This window comes from Pseudopipra pipra, chromosome 2 (genome assembly GCF_036250125.1).
Source record: "Pseudopipra pipra isolate bDixPip1 chromosome 2, bDixPip1.hap1, whole genome shotgun sequence".
Classification (NCBI taxonomy): Eukaryota; Metazoa; Chordata; class Aves; order Passeriformes; family Pipridae; genus Pseudopipra; species Pseudopipra pipra.
In genome coordinates this window covers 73,746,661-73,757,726 of record NC_087550.1, presented here as the reverse complement: position 1 = coordinate 73,757,726, position 11,066 = coordinate 73,746,661, and the positions used below count along the sequence as shown (strand labels likewise).

The 11,066-nt window shown below is 36.7% G+C and overlaps 1 long non-coding RNA gene across 1 annotated transcript; it reads left to right on the top strand.

The window, feature by feature from the left end:
* Positions 1-1,310: 1,310 nt before the first annotated feature.
* LOC135406986 (uncharacterized) lies at positions 1,311-7,332 on the top strand. The gene is made up of 3 exons (XR_010426615.1): positions 1,311-1,497; positions 6,732-6,862; positions 7,122-7,332. It is a non-coding gene; the product is annotated as an uncharacterized LOC135406986 (long non-coding RNA).
* Positions 7,333-11,066: the final 3,734 nt, after the last annotated feature.

The window sequence follows — 11,066 nt, the reverse complement described above, 5'->3', positions numbered from 1 at the left end:
AGCCTGTGAAGTAAATTTCAAAATCCAACTAAACACAGCCCTGAGCAATCTGGTCTAAATGATATGTATTAGAAATGGATGAGAAATCATCTGGAATCATGACTATCAATCAATCATATATTAATACTGAATAGATTTTTCAGAAGAAGAAAATCAAAAATTTGACTAATGTTGCCATTATGAACTAAAATCTGTGATAGTTTAGGTCGTAATAGATCTTGTTCTGCCAGTTACAGTAAAAATAAACAAAAAACCCTGTTCTGATTGCATGCTCCTTACATTCAACCTCCTTAGAATTATTTTGTTCCTAAAAATGGAAAAGAATTGCTAATTAAATTTCTAGTGTTTCTTAGGAGTATAAGAATATATTATTTCTGAGTTTGTAGGGAAATAGTGTCTTCTATAATATGCAACTGTGTGGTTAAAGTTTCTTAGAGGTCTCTCTATGTCCTGATCTCTCAATACTAAGCTGACAGAATAAATAAAATGTTATAAAAGCTATAAAACCAATATTATAAAAGTTATAACACAAAACAAAACGTCGACAGAGATCTAGGATTTTCTGGTTAGTTCACACTTTCTCTAACATAGAATTCAGACTTCCCCCCTCCCACCCCCACTTCCTTTTTCTGATAACATTTGAATTAGAGAAGACTATATCCTATACTATCCATAGGTATGGATGTAGAGTAGGAAGAAATCATATGCACACACTGACACATGAAAACAGGCTGGATGTTTAAGTAAATATGCCTGAACCCCCAAAGACCATGAATATTTGTTCTAAGGAAAAAAAAAATCATATTGAAAGGATGTTTTGATTTGTTCATACTTGAGAGTTCAGCTGTCCTTTCTGTAATTATAATCAATCTATATCAGAATATGCTCACCTTCCCTTCCACTAAAGAACAGGAGATTGAAATTTGACTTTCTGAACGATTGTAGTTAATAATTTGATTTTTAATTATAAACTTTTGTTATACTCTTGCATTGCTTTTAATAATTTCTCAAACATGTATAGACTTTTCTGTTGATTTTGGAGGAGGTCTTCAAAAAGGAGGACATAGATTGAGTTGGAGTTGTTTAGGATTTATGTCTTTTTGTGGGTGCATTTCAATTTAAGCACTGTTTTAAGTGAAAAGTTTGTTTCAGCTTGTAGAAAGCTCAGATATGCTACAGAGTATCTTACATACAACTGCAAATAATCTGAATGCTTCCTTATACAGCACATAGAGTGTTAAAAATTAGATGGATCATTGCACAATCTTCTACAACACTGAAAATTCATGACGTTTGTGGAAGATTTCAAAATCAGTGACACAACTGGACCAGGAAAATTAACTAATTAAGTGAAACAGTGATATTGATCAACTGCCATTTGATACTGATGTCATAATTTAGAGACTGGTTGTAGCAGCTCAGCTGCTACATACTGCTTTGAAGTAATATGAAATGAATTATTACAAGGTATAAGGGAAAAAAACCTACCATATTCTGGTATGTATTTATATATATATATATTTAATCTTCTTGAACTGCTGCTACTATCTGAATAACTGCAAATTGTCTAAAAAATCATTTGCCTATGATGATTTATGAAGTCTCACAAAAACATGTGTGTTTTCTTGTAAAAGTGTCTTATTTCTGATCTCTAATGTTTAAATAAGTATTAAAGAGAACATTTATTTATTATTTTAATGGAATGTAAGCATAACAAGGTCTTTTGATACATCCACTCCTCGACTCCCTTGTATCTACTAGTATTTTTAATGCACAAATCCTTTTGAGTATCTATTACCATCCTACTGCTAACATGCATTTAAATTTGCAGTGAAACAGTGTTAATTTGATTTCTGTACATAAGCAAATATAGTATTCTCTTGCAGCTTTTGTGTATCTGCTTAACTGTCCTCAGCTTGTGTATTGATCTACTGCTAACAATACATAACATTCCAAAAACCTAAGATTTTTTTTTTTTTTTTTGGGGGGGGGGGGTGAGTGTTCTCATATCTTGTTCAATGCCAGCAAGACTTCTAGGAGTGTGCCTTCCATGAATGAAGACATATATGTGTCTTTATGCCGGGCATGAAACAGTGGGGCACAAAAGCCATGTAGTTACATTCAGTTGGAATTATGTTAACATAATGTATAGCACAATCCAGAGTATCTTGGCCCTTCTGCCTAGAAGCAGACAGATGACAGGGCAAGGCAATCAGTTGTTTCATTATTTCTACCAACTTTTATCCAACTGGCTATATATGGCCATAATGAGCATGTATCTGATTGTAAATGATGTAGCCATATCTTAGTTAACTATTGTATTCATAGTCCAGAGAATTAAAAAAATATGCTTTAAACACAGTTGTACTTTCTGCAAAGAAAAATATACATAGCATTCCAACCTCACCTTGAATTAATTTTAAATTCAATAATAGAATCGTAGAATGGTTTGGGCTGGAAGGGACCTTTGAAGGTCATCTAGTACAGCCATCATGAAATAAACAGGGACATGTTCAACTAGGTCAGGTTGCTCAAACACCTGTCCAACATGATATTGAATGTTTCCAGGAATCGGTTTTTCCTCTCACATTCCATAGTTGTTGTGTAATCAGTTGCTACAGATTTCACCAATCTCTCCTCTAGCTCTTAAAGACTAGAACCTCTACAATAACAGATGGCCCTTAAACTTCATAAAATTATACTGATCTACCCCAGCCAAAGAAATGATCTGTCTCCTTCATTTATTTGTTGTTTCTCTCACTGTCTTGAGAAGGGCAGTACCTCATTCTTTCAGCATTCTCTGACTATGAAAAATATTTAGAACTCAGCAACATAAAAAGCACAGATGACTGTTCTTTTTTAATATACTTCAAGATACAGAAATGTACAGGACAATTTCAGCTGAAACTATTTATTTTACATTGATTAAGCATTAAACTGTAAACTGATCTAGAAACAATACAAAAATTTGAGTATGCATATTCATTCTTTGACATTCTTTGTTTATTATTTGTTCGTTTGTTTGTTTTCCCTGTTTTAGAAACAATTTGGTATGGACTAGAATTTTTTCTTAATTCTGTTGTGTCACAATGTTGTTAGACTTTGGCTAGATGTTTGTTTTAGATGCACTCAGAAAGACAGCTAGGCAGTATGAAATAAAAAGTTTGGTTTAAGGCTTTTTCCTGCTGTGGTTTTTTTCCTACAGATAGGAGTGAGACATTAATTTTGAAAGCTGTGAGTATGTAAGACATAAAATATCACTGTCATATTTTTTAAGAGAATATTAAAGTGAGAGTTATATATCAGAAAGATTTCAAATTGGTTAAATTAGAGAGAGGATAGATTCTGAATATGCCCAGGCTGAGGTTATTCTATGTGATAAAAAAGCACACAGTAAAAATGTAAAGAAATTCTAGCACTGTGTAATCTCTGATGAAGAGATGAATGAACTACAAAACTGAACAAGCCTACTGAGACATCTTTGAGAAAAAGCTGTTGGAAAGCAATTTTGTTTGTGTCACATTTCTGACAAAGCAAAAATTGCACATTCACATGAAAGTGAAAGATCTGTTTTGAAACAGTAGTCTTCACTTTTCAGTCTATTTACATCCATTGCTGTAAACTACTTAGTAAAAGGAGAATGGTTCAGGAGGAAGAGAGGAAAGCATAAGTAAATAAATGCTTGACAAAGTGTAGGAACATAGTAAATAAGGATGAAAAAGGATGAACATAAAACCAATAAAAGTTGACAGAAATATGAAATTATAAGACAGAGAAGGAAGCAAAGAACAGGATAAAAACAAGAACAGTTACTACTGAATCATAGAATTGTTTGGGTTGGAAGGAAGAAGAAGATCATCCGGTTTAAACCCTCTGTCAGTACCTCACACTTGACCTTGTCGAAATTTATGAGGCTCATACAAGCTGGACCTGCTCTTCAAGCCTGTTATAGACTCATTCAACCATTTAGGTTCAAAAAAACTTGAAGAAAATTAAGTCTAACCATTAAACCAGTCCTGCCAAGTTCACCACTAAACCTTACATCTACACATCTTTTAAATGTCTCCAGCCACGGTGACTCAACCACTTCCCTGAGCAGCCTGTTCTAATGCTTTATAACCCTTTCTGTGAAGAAAATTTTTCTAATATCCAAACTAAATCTCCCCTGATGCAGCCTGAGGCCATTTCCTCTTGTCCTATCACTTGTTATTTGGCAACTTCAAGTAGCTGTAGACAGCAATAAGGTCTCCTCTCAGCCTCCTCTTCTCCAGGCTAAACAACTCTAGCACCCCTGGCCACTCCTCATATGACTTACTCTCCACACCCTTCACCAGCTCTGTTGCTTTTCTCTTGACATGCTCCAGTAACTCAATGTCTTTCTTGAAGTGAGGGGCTCAGAACTGGACACAGTACTTAAGGCATACCCTCACCAGTGCTGAGTACAGAGGAACAATCACTGCCCTGGTCCTGCTGGACACATTATTTCTGATACAAGTCAGGATGCCACTGGTCCTCTTGACCACCTGGGCACACTGATGTTCAGGCAGCTGCTGACCAACACTCCCTGGTTCTTTTCTGTTGGGCAACTTCCCAGGAACTCTGTAGCACTGCATGGGATTGCTTTGACCCAATTGTAGGGCCTGGCACTCGTCCTTCTTGCACCTCATACCACTGGCCTTGGCCCATGGATACAACCTGTCCAGATCCTTCCATGGAACCTTCCAACCTTCCAGCAGATAAACACTCCCACTCAACTTGGTGTCATCTTCAAGCTGATTGAGGGTGCACTTGATCCCCACTTCCAGGTCCTTGATAAGGTTATTAACAGAACTGGTCCTGATACTGACCCCTGGGAAACACCACTTGGGACTGGCCACTGACTGGATGTAAATCAAATCACTACTACTTTTTGGGCTCAGCAATCCAGCCAGTTTTTCACCCAGCAAAGAGTATACCAATCCAAGCCATGAGCAGCCAGTTTCTCCAGGATAATGCTGTGAGAAATGGTGTCAAAACCTTTATTAAAATGTAGGTTGACATCAACATCTCTATGGATGGCATCCCTTCCATCTAGCATACTAACTGCACCACTCAGCTCGGTGGTATCTGCAGACTTGCTGAGGGTTTACTCAGGCCCACTGCCTGTGTCACTAGTAGAGGTATTGAACCATATCAGTCGCATTACAACTCCTGAATGACACCACTTGCTACTGCTCTCCATTTCATACAATCATTGCCGTCTTTTTGAGGGAAGATGCAGAAGCCCACCGAAAGGCATCTCCTTGAAGCCTTGGTAGACTTGATTTTGACAGAAAATTATACAGTAACTACTAATTTTTTGCTACTGTATTATTTTGTATTCTGCTAGTATGAGTGTTGCAAATCAATTCCCTTGTTTTGTTTGATGGAGCAAAATAAATAGAGTTTTCTGTATTAATCAGAAGACAGAAATGGGGGGCCTTTGCTGAGATTTCAGTTCTATTTTCTTGAGAAGGACCAACAGATTTTCTTCTTTGCTGTCCAAAACTACCCGGTCAACCATTTCAAACGGTTTGGTGATTACTAGGTAGCATGTCTGTCACTGATGCCTACAAGATATAAATATGACTTAATATCTGTTGGGTAACAGAGAATATCAATTAGAAAAATATAAGCGATCATCATGCAAGATGCAGTTTTATCTCTGGTTGTGTATACATGCTAATGTGGAAAAAGATTAGTGGTTTATGTCCAAGATAAGTGAAAGTGATTGTCTCAGATCTGTGTCTTTAGAGACTAGTCCCATTCCCACAAATTTATTTTGAAGAAAGCGTTATTGTTCAGCAAGCCAAAAAGGAGGTGAATTAATTGGGAACTGATCTAACAATTAAGTTTTTAAAATAATCCAAGTTGAACTATTTTAGTTCTGTACACCTCCATATTTCTTTATATAGTAGGGCAGATGCGTTTTTGGAGCCCAATACCTGTTTTGATAGGTAACGCTAAATTTCCACAGACCTGCAGGGGAAAGGTGATGGAGAAAGGAGAAACATGATGAAAAAATAACTAAAAGGAGAAGGGGAAGAAGAAATCCATAACAAACATTTAGGTTACTTTTCTTTACAGTCCTGGTGATTAAGTAACATCTCTAATATAAACATTTTAAACTATATAATTGATTTAAACACATAATTTTATCAATGGTTTTAGTATTTTATTTGTGAATCTAAATTGAAGAGCACCGCATGCTTAAAACACTATACAGATAAAATTAACTTGTATGCTATTTAAAAAGCACGGTTGAGGAAGAAAAGATTATTGTGGCTGTAAGTATTGATAATGACATCTGATGTTTACAATTACAAGGACTAACACTAGCCTTCCAACAATAATAATAAGAAGACCACTACTACACCAGACAACTCATGAAACTCATCATTACTTTACAGCTTGCCTGCAGGCAACAGTTTTCTTTATTATAACGGTTAAGATATAAGTGAGATTAGATAAAGGTCAAAAGCACTCAGAATTTAATTATCTGGCTCAAATGTCACTGGTTTTAAAAGGATCAATGACCTTATTCCTTGTTGGATGTCATATATCATGCCACTTGGATAATCTCATCTAATTTTATGTGCTTGGTTTTGGTTTTTGAGACAGGATACAAAGAACAACATATGCTCTTTTTATTGAAAGAGGTTTCTTCAGGGAATTATTCTATCCCACTTAAAATCTGAATTTCTCTCTGGTAGATGTCACAGGATGACAAGACACACCAGCCACTGTCCACAAATGGAAGGAAACATGGGGACAAACCCTGTGTTCACAAGCAGTAAAGTGCTGTATCAATAAACACAGACCTACAACAAGAAATTAGAATTAAGTAGGTTGATTCCTTTACTTAGCTCTCCTCTTTTTACTTCCTCCATGGGTAAACTTAATACTGAATTTCCTGTATTTGTAATGTATTGTTTTGAGAAAAATACAATATCTTGATAATTTTTTTTAATAACCAAGAGAGTTGATACGTGCTGTCAGTCTTAATTTCATTATAATAATATTTTATGCTTGTATCATATTTAAATAATATACAATACATGCACACTTCTAATATATTTCCCCCCATATTTCAAATTTTTCAGCTTCTCAAGAAATACTGCATTAGACACTGACTTTCAGTGAGTTAAATGAAGATAAATAAAATTGTTCTATAAATCTGAATGATATAAAGGCTGTATATAAGCAATATTTTGTAAAAGTGTGTACAGTAAAGTCAAAGTGGAAGTAGAAGTTTCAGTTACAGTATTAAGAGATGGATGAATAATGCACAACCATGTAAGCAAAATATAACAATCTAATTAATTGTATATTGAATATTTAATAAAAAAATCAAACATATTATATCAAAATCATTCTTTTTATTCTTGTCTTTAAATATAATATTTCTTTTGTAGTGATGACTAAATGTTCAGAAATAAACTACATAACACTGAGGTATTGTGCTACATTTGATGCTTTACGAGAAATTGATAATAAAAATAATAAAATCATAGAATCATAGAATCATAGAATCGATTGGGTTGGAAAAGACCTCCGAGATCATCGAGTCCAACCCTTGGTCCAAATCCAGTCCATTTACTAGATCATGGCACTCAGTGCCACGTCCAATCTGCGTTTAAAAATCTCCAGGGATGGTGAATGCATCACCTCTCTGGGCAGCCCATTCCAATGCCTGATCACTCTCTCTGTAAAGAATTTTCTCCTGATATCCAACTTCAATTTCCCCTGGCGGAGCTTAAGCCCGTGCCCCCTTGTCCTATTGCTGAGTGCCTGAGAGAAGAGACCAACCCCCACCTGGCTAGAACTTCCCTTCAGGTAGTTATAGACGGTGATGAGGTCACCTCTGAGCCTCCTCTTCTCCAGGCTAAACAACCCCAGCTCCCTCAGCCTCTCCCCATAGGACTTATGCTCCAGTCCCTTCACCAGCCTTGTTGCTCTTCTCTGGACCCGCTCCAGCACCTCAATATCCTTTCTGAACTGAGGGGCCCAGAACTGAACACAATACTCAAGGTGTGGCCTCACCAACGCAGAGTACAGGGGAAGGATCACTTCCCTGCTCCTGCTGGCCACACTATTTTTGATACAGGACAAGATCCCATTGGCCTTCTTGGCCACCTGGGCACACTGTTGGCTCATGTTGAGCTTCCTGTCAATTAGTACCCCCAGGTCCCTTTCTACCTGGCTGCTCTTCAGCCACTCTGTGCCCAGCCTGTAGCGCTGTATGGGGTTGTTGTGGCCAAAGTGCAGGACCCGGCACAGGGAGAAGGGTTTAAAAGTGACCAGCTAGGTGTAAATAGATTGCTGGTTCATAAGCTTGTCTCACTAACTTCTTGTTTGACCACTGCAGTCAGTGCTGCATTTTTATTGAATCTTTCTTCTCACTATCTTCTCTGTCAGCGCACTCTCTGTTCTAAGTGGTGAAAAGGAGCTAATTTCAAGCCAGACTAGACAGCAGATAGAGGTCTGAGTACCAAAACCAGGATTGAGACTGCAAATCTGAAGGGCCTCTAGGTCTGGAAACCAACAACTGGAGGGGGACAAGGCCTGGGGCCAATACCTGGGCAGCTTGAATGTCTAAGCTACTTAAGTGAAGATTAATCACCTTCAGTGCTCATCAACTGGAGAGGAAGAAGAGGATCAGGTTGCATGGGCTGTTGTCTTCATGTAAGGGTTGTGTATTTCTGTTAGGGCCAGTAAAGGCAATGTTTCCCATCTGTGTGGCCAGTCATTTCTGCATTCTGTGTCTGCATCTATCCTGATGTTCAGTCTCTGGTTGGCTCTCTGGCTGTATCTGGGAACAAGGAACCACATCAGCCTCACATCTACTGTGCTGGGAAAGGAGGACCACCCTCTAGCCCACCAAATTCAGCTACAAATTTCTGATGGATATCACTGAGTTAAAACTAGGGATTTTTCTTTAAAAAAAATGTTGCCTTGAAAACAGAAAGTGTTTCCTCTTGGCACAAGTATACATTGGCTAATGCTTGCCATACGGAAACAGACTGTCCCTGTCTGTTAGAAAAAGAGATTGCTGAATATGCACAACTGGTGGATAAGTCCGCTGCAAAAAAATGGTTTTTTACCAAACATGAATCTTTCTATTTCTGATTAATCTCACTTGCAGACTGAACTGCATTCTGTGTTTTTGTAATATTCTAGCAGACTATCTATTATGGAGTTATTTTCAGAGATTCATGCCATTTATTTTTTTTACTCGACATTTATTTTTTATTTTTACCTTAATAAAAGCTGGGAAAAGAACCAGAAATGCATTTCTTCTCAGCATATTGGAGACCAAAAAAAGAAAACAACCCTGAAAATTTAAAGGCTACAGGATGAAAATACCATATCCAGTAACTTCTGCTTAGAGATTTTAGTGAATTTCGCAATAGTATATCAATATATATCAATATATATCAATATATATCAATATATCAGAATCATGACTGATTCTGAAATCTCCATCAAAACCCTCATAACTGATATCTCCTACTTAGATTCACTACTGCAGTGACAGTCTTTATTCATTTAAATTAATTTAAGATAGCTATATAATAAACACTGGCAGTTAATGTACATAGAAAGCATTTGTACTGTTTTATTGTCAGCATGATTCCTAACATCACTTTGCCATGAACAAACTGGCGTGCTTCCAAGCAGTTTCCAAGTAGGGCTCTGGAGATACCATGAGCTAAAGAATAGTGGGTGATTTACACTGATCACACTTTTTCAGATGCTTGCGATCCCATGCCAGTAGGTATTAGTGCCAGAGAACAGGCCCAAACACGTTCATTTGACTACTATAAATTTAGCCTTTAGTGTTATCACATTTCTCCATGCTATCTCCTTTAGATCAGTGGAGGACAACGTTCTCTGGTGCAGCATACCATTCTCAGGCTGCAGCATTCCCAGATAGATTTCTTCTGGAGTTGCACGTGGTGGGAAAGACACAGTGCTGTATACATATCTTGAATCTTATCAATAGCTGGGACAGTTGCACTGAAACTTCATGACAGTGTGATTTCTGTGGAGAGGAGGACATCTTAACAGGCAAAAGAGTGGCGTGTGACACTGGAGTGTTTTACTAAGCTCTTCTTGGTATCCCTGCTGATGTCTTAATAAATTATTAGGCACTTTGTGACTAGATTTCAAGTTATCCTTAATAATCTAGTTCCAGTGGCTAGATTAATGTAAAAATGAGTATCAGATAGAAGCAGAAGGAAGATAAAATAGGATAAAATAGGCAAGGACAAAAATATAGACATTTTATAGAAAGGTGCATCAAGAGGAATGGCACAATAAAGAATATATACAATAAAATGAATTTTTTGCCACAATGAAATGATAAGATACTTTACAGTAGACTTCAATAATTCAATGTTTCTACTTGGACCATGTCATTCCAGGGTATAGGAAAGGACACTGCAATGAACCTACTACCTACGTGTAGCATCAAATGACCATATATGGCATATTTTTCTCCCACTCTCAAATTATATTGGGGTTATAAAATTACAGCAAACCAGTTTGTGGGTTACTTGTCCAGAAACAGGTATTTGTATGGAAACAGTTTCTAGTTTAATAGAATAGAGGAATTAATCATTATTCACTGTACTTTTTAATGTATAATTTCTAACTTCTAGACTCAATTAAATACCATGACCACTCACACCGGGACATACTTATAATTTAAAAAATATCAATAAGAATATTAAGAGTTATTTTGTAAAATAAATAAGTAGAAAACTCAAATGTAATTAAATACAATATAATAGATTATTTCAGTTGTGAGGGACCTGCAATGACCATCTAGTCCAACTGTCTGACCAGTTCAGGGCTCATCAAAAGTAAAAGCATAATATTAAAATCATTATCCAAATGTCTTTAAAACAATGACAGGTCTAGGTTATTGACCATCACTCTAGGAAACCTGTTCCAATGTTTGGCCTCCTTCTTGGTAAGGAAATATTTCTTAATGTCAAGACTAAAACTCCTTGGTGCATCATTAAACCATTCCCAGGTGTTGT